This window comes from Adiantum capillus-veneris, chromosome 2 (assembly GCF_014529385.1).
Source record: "Adiantum capillus-veneris isolate H3 chromosome 2, ASM1452938v2, whole genome shotgun sequence".
In the NCBI taxonomy this organism is placed as follows: Eukaryota; Viridiplantae; Streptophyta; class Polypodiopsida; order Polypodiales; family Pteridaceae; genus Adiantum; species Adiantum capillus-veneris.
Window position 1 is genome coordinate 27,274,668 of NC_140932.1, and position 14,299 is coordinate 27,288,966.

Below are 14,299 nucleotides of genomic sequence, written 5' to 3' on the forward strand. Positions count from 1 at the left end.
GGCGAAGGGATAAAACGTCTCATGGTAAAGGGAGATGCACTTCTCATTGTTAAACAGATTTTAGGCATTTGGGCATGCAAGAATGAAAGCTTAAGGACAAAAGTTCATGCCATTCGTAAGATGTTTAATCAGTTTAAAGAAGTGCAACTATATCATATTCCGAGGAAACAAAATGAAGATGCCGATTTACTTGCACAACAAGCAGTTACATGTGTTGAGAGAGAAGTACAGGTCATCATGGTGGCAACAGCTGTCAAGCAACCGAGATACCAAGGATTGGAGTCATTGGCTCCCATTATCGGCTACATTTTGGAGGGTGAGTTTCCACAAGACTTCACGAAGGCTCAGAAGAGGAGACTCATGAAGAAGGCAAGTTTCTATCTCTTCCTAGAAGGCTCCCTCTATCAAAAAGGGAAGGATCAAGTGTGCAGAAGAGTACCAACTATCGAGGAAATTCCAGCCATTCTAAAAGGTTTGCATGAAGAGGCATGTGGTGGTCATTTTGCCCAAGAATCAACTGTGAAGAAGATTTTGCTTGCGGGGTATGTTTGGCCAAGCTTGCATGTGGACGTTCAACATTGGTGTAAAAGCTGTCACAATTGTCAGATAAATGGAAATAGAAGGTTGGTGCATGGCCCGAGGCAAATAGTTCTTGCAAATGGACCCTTTGAAAAGTGGGGCATTGATGCTATGGGTCCTCTGCCTAGGACAAAAAATGGTAAACTCTACATTCTAGTGGCTGTAGACTATATGACTAGGTGGGTGGAAGCTCAAAGTGTGGCAAGAGTTAATGAGAGGACAGTTAGCAAGTTTGTGTACACTCACATTTGTTGCAGATTTGGCACACCTTTGGAGATCGTTTTTGATAATGGTCCAGGATTTCAGAAGGGCTTGCTCACAGAAGTTTGTAATGAGCTTCACATTCTACATCGGCATAGCACACCCTACTATCCTCAATCAAATGGTTTGGTAGAGAGGGCTAATGGTGTCATTGCAGGAATCATTAGAAAGATGGTGCAAAACAAGACAAAATTATGGGATGACTTCTTGGATGGTGCCTTGTGGGCATATCGAACCACATATAGGGAAGCCACGGAGTTCACACCATTTCACTTGGTCTATGGTCAAGAGGCTTTGCAGCCTATCGAGCTCAACATTCCAACAATGCGACTTCATGGCAAAGGAGCACAAGATGATCAAGAGGTATGGATGGATCGACTTCTTACGTTAGTGGAGCTTGAGTGGAAAACAGAAGCAGCATACGAGTGCTACAAGAGGAAAGCCACACAAGCGAAAGAAACGCACGACAAGAAACTGAAGGACAAAGGCATCAAGGAAGGAGAGCTTGTGCTAAGGTATGACAATCGACTTGACAATCGTTTTGATGCCAAGTTTCAAACTAGATGGCAAGGGCCATACATAGTCAAGAAGGCTTTCAATTCTAGTTACTATCAGCTTATGGACTTGAATGGTAAAGAGCACTCCAGGAAGGTAAACGGGTATCGCTTGAAGCCCTATTTGAGTCGCCTTCTACCAAAGGATCTACCAAAGATCTGTCCAAAGGCCGCTGTCTCATGTAAGTATTGTTACATGAAGCATGAGTGTAACTCCAGCCAAAATTCTGAGAGGCCAAACAATGAAGATCTCGTCAAGGACTCTGAAGCACTCTCTTTGGAAAAGATGCTCTATGATGATACATGAATATACCATCATCCTGGGGGGAGGGCTATTGATAGCCGTTTTTCGGCTCTCCATAATTGCCATACTAAGTTACTCCACCCTACCAAATTCACCCAAACGCTATGGCTATCCCTAACATTTCACTGTACATAGGCGTGTGTGAGTTAGGGGGCTTTTCCCATATCTTCTTAAAAACCCTCAGCTAGCTAGTCACTGGGCTAGGTGAGACAAAAAAAATAAAAAAAAATAAAAGTATATTATGGCCTCTTTGTGTGTAAATATTTCATTGTATATATGGCCTAAATATAGGGATTTTTTATAATTATTTTGGTATTTTATTTAAATATTTCTACTTAGGTGTGTGTTTTATTAAACCTATGTACACCTTCTTTCATCCTTTTACACCATTATTATATTTTTTGCCAATATGTACATACTCTAACCTCATATTTTTCCTTTATACAAATCACTCCCACATTTTCACCCTCACCCTCGTGAAAACAAAAAATTGATTTCTACTCATTGGTTACTTTTATTATATTATTTACTTGCATACCTTTTCCTCTTTCACCCAAAATAATTCAAGGAGGGACCATATCATATGATTCCAATATCTTTCCATATCCATAACTCCTCCATATTTTTATTATTATTTTTACTCATTATTCTAACACCATGTGCTCATTGAGCTAAAGTCCATGAATAGTCCATACACTAGTCCCACCATGCATATATTTCTTATTTCACCAATAATCCTTCTCCATGCATGGGTCAAGGGCAACTTGAATGCTTTGTATTATAATATGACAAAGGAGGGGCTCACTCTTGGATGAATTGTACAAATTCAACAAAGGAGGGGGCCACTAAAAGACTTTTGCAAGCATAAAAAACAGGCTTTTTGGTGAGAATTTTGGCACCTATCTCCACTCCGAATTTGGAGCGGTGGTCAAACAAGAAAATGTAGCCCACGCTCTGAGTAATCACCTCAAATTTTTTCATGATTTTTGGAGCTACCAGCGGTGAGCTATGATTTTTTGAGTGGACCCCAGTCTGCCCACTTTTCTCACAAGTAGCCCTTAGTCTTCTCTCACCCTTCCACACACCTACTCACTCTTACACATCCCTCCCTCTCCTTCCCTCACTCAAACCTGCAATTTCCATGGCTTCTCCCACCCTCTTCACCATTACCCTTCTCTCTCATCCCTATAGTTCTTTTATGAACCTCTACATACATACACCCTCTCCATGTCTCTCTCTATTGCTTCTATGTTACAATTTCATTTACCTCTCCTAAAAATATCTAAAATTCAGCATCTTAACCATGATAACTTCTGCAAATTGAGGATTTTTCATCAACAAATCCTCTTTTCATCGTGGTGATCAACCGTGGCGGCGGCGTAAAGAAGCGAAGAAGAAGAAGAAGACCAGCGGTCATTTTTTCCACAATCTACACAAGGGTGAGTTCAAGCTTCTTCAAAGCTTCACCATCTCAATGATTCTCTTTTAATTCACCCCTCTTCCTTCATCAAATCAACTCACTCTACCCATTGTAAATGTAACATTAACTTTCTAGTGATTACTAACGACTAACATACTAACACAAAATAGCATTGACCTAACCATAAAAGACACCTCACCTCAAGACATTGATAGCCGTTTTTCGGCTCTCCATAATTTCCATAGTAAGCTACCTCACCCTACCAAAATCACACAAACACTATGGCTATCCCTACCATTTCACTGTATATAGGCGTGCGTGAGTCACGGGACTTTTCCCATATCTTCTTAAAAACCCTCAGCTAGCTAGTCACTGGGCTAGGTGAGCCAAAAAAATAAAAATAAAAATAAAAAATAAAAGTATATTATGGCCTCTTTGTGTGTAAATATTTCATTGTATATATGGCCTAAATATAGGGATTTTTTATAATTATTTTGGTATTTTATTTAAATATTTCTACTTAGGTGTGTGTTTTATTAAACCTATGTACACCTTCTTTCATCCTCTTACACCATAATTTTATTTTTTTGCCAATATGTACATACTCTAACCTCATATTTTTCCTTTATACAAATCACTCCCACATTTTCACCCTCACCCTCGTGAAAATAAAAAATTGATTTCTACTCATTGGTTACTTTTATTATATTATTTACTTGCATACCTTTTCCTCTTTCACCCAAAATAATTCAAGGAGGGACCATATCATATGATTCCAAATCTTTCCATATCCATAACTCCACCATATTTTTATTATTATTTTTACTCATTATTCTAACACCATGTGCTCATTGAGCTAAAGTCCATGAATAGTCCATACACTAGTCCCACCATGTATATATTTCTTTATTCACCAATAATCCTCCTCCATGCATGTGTCAAGGGCAACTTGGATGCTTTGTATTATGATATGACAAAGGAGGGGCTCACTCTTGGATGCATTGTACAAATTCAACAAAGGAGGGGTCCACTAAAAGACTTTTGCAAGCATAAAAACAGGCTTTTTGGTGAGAATTTTGGCACCTATCTCCACTTCGAATTTGGAGCAGTGGTCAAAAGAGAAAATGTAGCCCACGCTCTGAATAATCACCTCAAATTTTTTCATGATTTTTGGAGCTACCAGCGGTGAGCTATGATTTTTTGAGTGGACCCCAGTCTGCCCACTTTTTTCACAAGTAGCCCATAGTCTTCTCTCACCTCTTTCCACACACACACACACACACACACACATTTCTCTCAATCCCTCACTCAAACCTGCACCTTCAATGGTTTCTCTCACCTTCTTCACCATTAACCTCCCCACTTACTCCCATAGCTCTCATATGAGCTCTCCATGTACATACACCATCTCTATGCCTCTCTCTATTACTTCCAAAGTACAATTCCATCTTACCCCTTATATATATACATAAATTCAGCATGTGTACCATGATTAACCTCTGCAAATCAAGAGATATCATCAACGGAATTACCATTTTCATCGCGATAATCAACCTTGGCGGCGGTGGCGTAAAGAAGGGAAGACGAAGAAGAAGGTCGATAGTCATTTTGAGAACCTACACAAGTAAGTCCAAAACTTCTTCAAGCTTCACCATCACAAGGATTTTCTCACTTCATTCAACCATCTTACTTCAACCATCCACCTCATTCTACCCATTGTAAATGTAACATTAACTTTCTAGTGATTACTAACACTAACCACTAACATACTAACACAAAATAGCCATTGACCTAACCATAAAAGACACCTCACCTCCAGACATGTGTATAGTAACTCTCTCTCTCTCTCTCTCTCTCTCTCTCTCTCTCTCCTTACTTACTTTCACCTTATCTACCATCAATAATGCTCTCTTTTGAACCCACACCCATGACTCAAGCAGACAAAGAAGGCCCGCAATGTTTTGATATTCAAAAAAATCATAATCCTGATTTGTTAGCTTGTAAATTAGGATTTCCAATAATCTTAATGAGGGGTCTCCAACCTATAAATAGGCCCATATCCTTCTTGTAAAACAACCTCCAACATCTCACATAGCACCCCAACACTCTATGCGTGAGGAGAGACTTAGGTGTAGCAACCACTTGTGAGCTTCACTCTTGGTGTGAGAGAAGCCTTCAAGCTACACATTGCAAGTGAGAGAGCGTGAGTTCCACAAATCTCAAAACCACTATTGTACATGCTCCTTCATCATCAATAAATTGAGGTTTGGTGCATCAAAGGCGTGATTCGACGTTCAAATCTTCGTCCTTTCATTTGTGCAATACGGTTTGGTGAATTCAAGGTGACTTGTGTATTTTGAGTTTTATCGGTTGATCTTGATTTTAGAAAGTGTTTTAGTGTGTTTTCATTGCCAGTTTTGTGTCCATTGTAAGAGGGTATTGTGGTGAGAGGTCTCCCACACCCTAAGACAGTGTGTGTGTGTTTTGGCAATGATTAGCAATCACTAAGCATTGAGTGATTTTTGTACAAGTTCTACGATAGCATCATAACGAACCATCTCCATTTGCAAGTCACAAATAAGGTATTACGCAAGATCCTTTCCTCTCTCTCTTCCCTTTGCTCTAGCTCTCTCTGGTCCATTTCATGTGTGTCTCGGTGTGAGGTTGCTTGTGCGTGTTGTGTGGTGCATCTTCTTGGTTGTGCCAAAATCTCTCTTGCGTCCTAGTTCGCATACCATAACTAGGTGGTGCCTCTATTTTGTTTGGGTTTGGCTGTGGGTTTGTTGTTGTGTTGTGCTTGTGGTTGCCCCAGCCCCGATTGAGCAGCACGGGAGCCTTGAGGGGTGTTTAGAGGTCGCCTCTCTTGTTGCCCGCCCCGGACCGCCTCAACATGTACAAAGTAACTCTCTCTCTCTCTCTCTCTCTCTCTCTCTCTCTCTCTCTCTCTCTCTCTCTCTCTCTCTCCTTACTTACTTTCACCTTATCTACCATCAATAATGCTCTCTTTTGAGCCCACACCCATGACTCAAGCAAACAAAGAAGGCCCGCAATGTTTTGATATTCAAAAAAATCATTATCCTGATTTGTTAGCTTGTAAATTAGGATTTCCAATAATCTTAATGAGGGGTCTCCAACCTATAAATAGGCCCATCTCCTTCTTGTAAAACAACCTCCAACATCTCACATAGCACCCCAACACTCTATGCATGAGGAGAGACTTAGGTGTAGCAACCACTTGTGAGCTTCACTCTTGGTGTGAGAGAAGCTTTCAAGCTACACATTGCAAGTGAGAGAGCGTGAGTTCCACAAATCTCAAAACCACTATTGTATATGCTCCTTTATCATCAATAAATTGAGGTTTGGTGCATCAAAGGCGTGATTCGACGTTCAAATCTTCGTCCTTTCATTTGTGCAATACGGTTTGGTGAATTCAAGGTGACTTGTGTATTTTGAGTTTTATCGGTTGATCTTGATTTTAGAAAGTGTTTTAGTGTGTTTTTCATTGCCAGTTTTGTGTCCATTGTAAGAGGGTATTGTGGTGAGAGGTCTCCCACACCCTAAGACAGTGTGTGTGTGTTTTGGCAATGTTTAGCAATCACTAAGCATTGAGTGAGTTTTATACAAGTTCTACGATAGCATCATAACGAACCATCTCCATTTGCAAGTCACAAATAAGGTATTACGCAAGATCCTTTTCTCTCTCTCTTCCCTTTGCTCTAGCTCTCTTTGGTCCATTTCATGTGTGTCTCGGTGTGAAGTTGCTTGTGTGTGTTGTGTGGTGCATCTTCTTGGTTGTGCCAAAATCTCTCTTGCGTCCTAGTTCGCATACCATAACTAGGTGGTGCCCCTATCTTGTTTGGGTTCGGCTGTGGGTTTGTTGTTGTGTTGTGCTTGTGGTTGCCCCAGCCCCAATTGAGCAGCACGGGAGCCTTGAGGGGTGTTTAGAGGTCGCCTCTCTTGTTGCCCGCCCCGGACCGCCTCAATAACATCATGCTCCCAAAAATGTGAAAAAGTTGTTTTTTGCATATGTGTGAAGTTATGGTTTATGGCTGACCTAAAGGTCAGAGATGTTTTGCATCATGTTTATGATGATGGAATGTTATCATATGATGTATGCGAACTTATGGATTGATGTGAATGCCTCATGTGCATGGTTATGGTTTCTTTTCACCTTTCTAGGTCAAATCTAGTCCTATGTGCTAGAGAGGTGAAGTGCATATGTGATGCATCAACTTTGCATGGTTGGATGTTGTCAAAATTGGATTTTTATTCATGATTAGTTGCTGGTCGGACTCTTTTTATGGATAAAAGACTCATGTCTTAAGGGTCATGTGTGTGTGGAATCCGATTAACTGCATGGGATATGTCAAACGCCAAGTGTGGGAGTTAGTTCTGGGTGATTATGATTTGTGGTTAAGGGCTGAGATTCCCTCATTGATTTTGGTTGTGTGGAAACAGCTCACGCAAGGAACCTCGTCATGCAGGGCCACTACAATGCGTATGTGATGCTGGACTCGGGGCCTCTTCGTGTGTCGATCTAGGACAGAGGGGCAAAGATTGAGCCTCAACGCCCTCCCACAGGGCCACCCTCGCCCAGGGGAAGACGTGCTTGAGAGAGAGAGAGAGAGAGAGAGAGAGAGAGAGAGAGAGAGAGAGAGAGATGTTTCTCAACATGCACATGAAAAGAAGAAGAAGAAGGAAATTTTTAACTTCGTGGGAAAGTACTATCCCAAAAGACATCAAAGATCTATGGAGAGAGAGAGAGAGAGAGAGAGAGAGAGAGAGAGAGAGAGAGAGAGAGAGAGAGAGAGAGAGAGAGAGAGAGAGAGACATTTAGAACATCAACGCTTCATTTTACTTCTCACTAGGCATCTGGATTCCCCGTTCTATTTGCTGCCACTTACAATAAGTCTGTCTCTTTTTCATGATTCAATGTTGATATCAATATCGTCTGTTTTTGTAATGAGTGTCTATCATCTTTTTCAACCAATCAAAAACTATCTAAATTAAAAAAAAATCATCTTTTCTTTTTCATTAGCAAAAAAGGGAGGCATCACTAAGGCCTCACCCCTTTGGGATAGGCCACAAGAGATAAAATCACAAGGATTTCCCTTCAGAGGAGTGGAAGGCAAAAAAGCGGCAAGTACAAAGAGATTCATATGTATGCTCAACACCCAATTGCAAGCTATGCTGTGAGCTTCAGCCTACCTAGCTCATTCTCTCAAGCAAGTAGCACACAGAGAGAGAGAGAGAGAGAGAGAGAGAGAGAGAGAGAGAGAGAGAGAGAGAGAGAGATCTTGTCAAGGCAAAGCACATGGAAACAAAGTAATCTTCCTTCATTATTTCATTGATTTATCAAAAGCAACAAAAAAAATTACCTTAGAGATTTATTTGGAATATTATTCTGGTTTCCATAATTTAGAACCCTATCATGCCCCTCAAACATGAAAGCCTTTGAAAAACTTGAGGGAATGTGAACATTCACCACCTATGGTTGTTCTAATTGCAAAAAATGTTACACCTCTTCAAGAACTATAGTCTCCTCAAGTGAGGGTACATCATCCCAAATTTGATATAGTCCTTTGCATCCATGAACTCATATACAATATTCACCAATGATATAGATTGACGGAACCGTCACTTTGCTTCTTGCCCATGTGAGAGAGAGAGAGAGAGAGAGAGAGAGAGAGAGATTGCAACGAGAGGAGATTCATATATAGTCCATTGTGAGATTTGGAAGGAGCACATCCGCTTGGATGAATCACCTTCTGGGACGGTAGATAGGCCACTATCACCATAAGAGAGAGAGAGAGAGAGAGAGAGAGAGAGAGAGAGATTAGAGGGACACCCATCAACAAGAAGAAGAGAGTAGAGAGAGGTTGTGTGTGTGTGTATGAGAGAGAGAGAGAGATTAGAGAGGCGCTAATCAATGAAAGGAAGATAGGGGGAGAGAGAAAGAGAGAGACAAAGATTAGAGAGAGATTGATTTTCAATGACTGCTCATGTCGAAGTATCCTCAATTCTTAGTAATGATGATAAACAAGATTTTCTTTGTGATGAAAAAGAGGGTCGACTACACGCACAAGTAGATAGATAGAGGGAAAGAGAGAAGAAGAAAACAAGTTCTACCTTCAATAAATCTTGGAACTTTTCCTTAGAGAGGAATTTTGATCACAATTCTAGTACATTGTATTACATTGGGGCAATAAAGAGATTTATAATTCTCTCTCTCTCTCTCTCTCTCTCTCTCTCTCCCTCTCCCCTCGCGTGCCCTAGCTCTCTTTCTCCCTCGCGTTTCCACAGTCCCCCCCTAGGCGAGGGCAGCCCTGTTGGGGGGGGGGGGGGGGGGGGTTAGCTATAGGCCTAAGCTTCGCCCTGCTCTCTTTGATTCACAACCGACACAGCCGGTTCTCTCCTCAATTCACAACCAATTGCCGACCTCAAGAAGCCCATTCGATTCACTGCCCCTCAAGGTTCGATTCACAGCTGACCTCAAGTTGTTTCACGGAACGCGAGCTCTGAGCCGACCTCAATCCTCTTCGATTCACAAGCCAAGAAGGACCTGCGAATTTTGAGCCTCAAGAAGGTTGGATTCGCCACTTGCCGACCTCAAGAATATAGCAGCTGCCGACCTGAAGAAGCCCATTCGATTCAAGCTGACCTCAAGTTGTTTCACAGAACCTGCGAGCTCTGATCCTCTTCGATTCACAAGCCAAGACGTTTGGTTTTGACCTGCCTCAAGAAGGAGTCTGTCCTCTTCGACTCACAAGCCAAGAGCCAAGAAGAACCTGAGTTTCGGTTCTCCTGCCCCTCAAGAAGCACCTTCCAAGTTCTCGCTCTCCTGTCGACCTCAGGAACATTTACCTACAAACGATATGAGCATTTCTCTAGTTTGCGATAGTGAGCAAATAGTAAGCAAATAGCAGTTGATTTTTTGCTCTGGGAAACAGTGAGCATTTTTGCTCTAGTTCCTGCGAGCATTTGATTTTTGGCATTTGGAGAGAATGTTCTCACCAAAGCCACCTCCAGCGAGTGAGAAGATGGCAACCAACAACCCAAAAACATCGGGAAGAGCACGGGCCAGATTTGCTGCGGTCCTAGCAGCTCCGAACAAAACAGATCGCATCGGACAATTGCAAGCTACCCTCGACATGGTCATGGAAGAAAACTGCGACCTTAAAGCACATCTTAGCACGCTCGAGGCACGATTTGACTCCATGGTCAGCCTCACAACAGACAAGGTGAAGGAAGTCAAAGAAAAAGTCCCTCAAGTTCACACGGCTGCACTCGCCAAAGTGGAAACCTGTGTAAAAACAAAATTGCGGGAATGTCAGCTTCAAGAAGAGAATTTCTTCAAGCTTTGCATTGGAGGGCTGCCCCAAGCATGGGACGAGTGCAAACAAGATGTCTGCAAATTAATCGACCTACTCAATGAGACTCTTAAACCGGTCCATGTTGACTACGATGTGGCAGAATGTATCGTCAACAAATTCAACACCAAGCGTACACCTAGTGGACATGCCAATCTTGAGTTCGAAGACAAAGAGGAATGACTCCAACTACTCCAGGAATCGCGTCTCCTTAGGGACACCGGAATTGGATAGCTGAAGAACTCACTCCGACACAAGTCAAGCACAAAGGTGAAGAGCTGAAAAAAGTGCGTGAAGCACGAGTCAAAGGCAAGTGGGCAGTTTACCGCAGAGGGAAGGCCATCATCCAGGAGTTTTGAACTCCTAAACCGGCCCTTGCCACATAGGACCCCCCTTACGTTTTTCTTTTTCTTTTGATGGACCCTCAGTTCCTAACTGATATGTATCGATCGCCCTCACTTAGAAGAAGTGGTTGTAATGTTTTGTTTCTGGTCCCATGGTTCATATTTGACCTCCGTGAATGATAATTCAATCTCTCTCTCTCTCTCTCTCTCTCTCTCTCTCTCTCACACACACACACACACACACACACACACACACACACACACACACACACACACACACACACACACATACACACACACACACACACATACACGGAGGATTTCTAATGGGTGTGTGTGTGTCATTCTCCTTTCTGTGTGTGTGTACAGACACACACATACATAAACATGCTTCTGTGTGTATTTATATATACATACATATATATATATATATATATATATATATATATATATATATATGTTTATATGTGTGTGTGTACAAACGTATACACACATGTGTGTCTGTGTGTGTGTATATACAATTTTCTCATGGATGTGTGTATGTATATGTGTGTGTGTGTGTGTGTGTGTGTGTGTGTGTGTGTGAGAGAGAGAGAGAGAGAGAGAGAGAGAGAGAGAGAGAGAGAGATTTATACACACATAAACACATACATCCATGAGGAGAATTTCTAATATTGTTGAAAAAAACCCCACTGCATGGATCTTAGAGATTTATCTAACAAGTCAAACTCAATTCTTAGGGATTACACTAAAACTAGGTTTTTTTCAAGCACTAGAGGAGAGTTCACATAGTTAAGCCTTTCTTCTAATTAGTTGTAGCAATGTGCGGATCACACACTAGTATGGCTTAAATGGAGAGAGATTCAAGCTAGGAGAAAATGATGTATGCATGTTTAGTGTTGGCCTATAATATGGTTGGTCAATCAAAGGGTTCATAACACTTTCTAGAGAGAGAGAGAGAGAGAGAGAGAGAGATGCCATAAGAACATGGGTTTCCTTTTCTAGAAGCCAAAGGAACTCCATTAGAAAGAGGCCCCTCTTTAGAAAGAGATGCTTTTTTTTTTAACATACTCACAATTGTGAGTTGAGAGAATTCATATTATTATCACTTCTCTCTTATAATTAAAAGAGTGACATCGGGAGGAAAAAAACAAGCAAAAGGGTCATGATGGTTTTCAAAAACAATAAGAAAGTGATAAAATTATTAGGTTGAATTAAATTGGTATCAGTATTTGGAAAAAGATTACCTCATCTTAGTCTTGAGTCGATTGAAAATTGAGACTAGCTAGCTGCAAATCATGATAAAAAAAAAAAAAAAACCCCGATGAAATATGTGAGAAAATTATCCAAAAATTATGCAAATCTCAAAATTTCTACTAATATTTCCAATTTTCTTCTTTGTGAGGAGAAAACTTGAGTAGCCACTTAATAAAAGAGACTTTCTCAAAAATTAACATTGACTCGATCAAGCTATAAAATGCAAGAAATGTAAAGACATGTGAAGTTGTGAAATGAAAAGTGAAATAAAAAGATCTAATTAATATATGTGTGGGTATAGAATTTGTTAGAATTATGCAAGGTGAAGCTTCACTTTAGCATTCTAAAACAATAGAATGAAAAAAAAAACATGTGTGTGTGTAAAATTTGCTAATATTATGCAAGGTGAAGCTTTACTTTAACATTCTAAAACAAGAGAATGCGCGAAAAGTAAAGACTTTGACATTCTAAAACAATAGAATGCAATAAAAGTAAAGACATGTCAAATGTGAAATGAAAGGTAAGTCTCCATCATGCACTATGCACTCCAAACTATGAAAAGTAAAGACTTTGATATTCTAAAACAATAGAATGCAATAAAAGTAAAGACATGTCAAATGTGAAATGAAAGGTAAGTTTCCATTTGACATTTTAAAACAATAGAATGCAAAAAAAATAAAGACGTGTCGAATGTGAAATGAAAGATAAATCTCCATCATGCACTATGCACTCTCCAAACTATGAAAGTCTCCCTAAGCTAGCCCAACAAAACGGAGACCCTTTCTAAAAGGGTTTCTTTTAGAAAGCCAAAAAAGAGTACACTTAAAGGAACATTATGCTAGCACTTGATAATGCGAACAATCTACATCAATACATGAAACTAACACTTAAAAAAAAAAAACCATGAAGGGCGTGAGAATTATATTGAGAAGAAACACTTTCCCCATAGCAAAAACAAAAGTTACACATATGCAGCTTAAGACAAATGCTAAAATTTCATGCAAGATTTTGTAACAAATGCGTGTTTTAAAATACCGATTAAAGCAATCAATCACAAGATCTTTAAAACATAAGAACTAAACTTAAAACATAAGGACCTTTAAAGACGTAGTTGTAGGGATCTCCAATAAAAAATGAAATACCCCATACGTCTACCGATGCCTTCGTAATGGCCTTCATGCTACAATTCAATTGGGGGTGCATCTACCACACCTTTTCAACGACATGATCGCACGACATGCGAACCCCTACATGCCTACACATTCAAGTGCCTCCAAATTATTGAAATCGATAGGTTCAACACCTGTCCTCACCCATTCCCCTTCTTTCTTGTATGATGCCGACGGTAGCGAGGCTGTTGGGAGAGTGCCAATCTCATTGTGGCCTTGTGAGGGAAAAGAGCAGCGAGCTCACAAGAAGATATAGAAAATTTCTCATGTAGGAAAATGGAGTCTTTTCTAGTGTTTTTCATACAATGAATAACATCATGAGCTTTTTCTCGAGAGGCACCACATACCTAACTTGGTACGATTGGGGGCAGGGGACCACCGGCCCCCCCACCGGGCCGACGGTCCCCTGCCCCCAATCGTACATAGCTAGGTATGCGGCGCCTTCCTCACAGAAGCTGATAATGTTAAGGTAAGTCACAATGTCGGAATTTTTGTGAGAATTTGTCCAAAACTTTTTGTGTCGAGAATGAACATGAGCAAGGCTACTGCAAGGGTCTCTCTCTCTCTCTCTCTCTCTCTCTCTCTCTTCTTCTTCTTCTTCTCTCTCTGCGTTGTTGATGGCATGCTCTGGGCTTGTGCACGTGTTTCAAGATACAATATTGCCACATCAGTGGAAAGCAAGTAAAATAATTACATGTACATCGCTCCTACTACAATAATTAAATGCCTATTATTACCATTACCTCTTATTACCATTTGAGATTCCCGACAAACAAAATGAAGTGAGTCTTGTACCCTCCCCAAGGCTATTCGACCCTCTAGTGAGGCTCTACTACAATACTATGCCTCCCCTAGCTCTCTCTAAAGCCCTCATATAACAAAACTGTGTGCCTTCCGCCAGCGACACGTAGACCCCAGCTATGTCCCTGCTTTGAAAATATTGCATGCCTCTCGAGGGCTTTGTGTGGGCATTTCTGAGTAGAGAGAGTAACAAAAGAGAACCTCAGAATGGCCTCGCGAAGACCCGAAGACCCTGCGCAA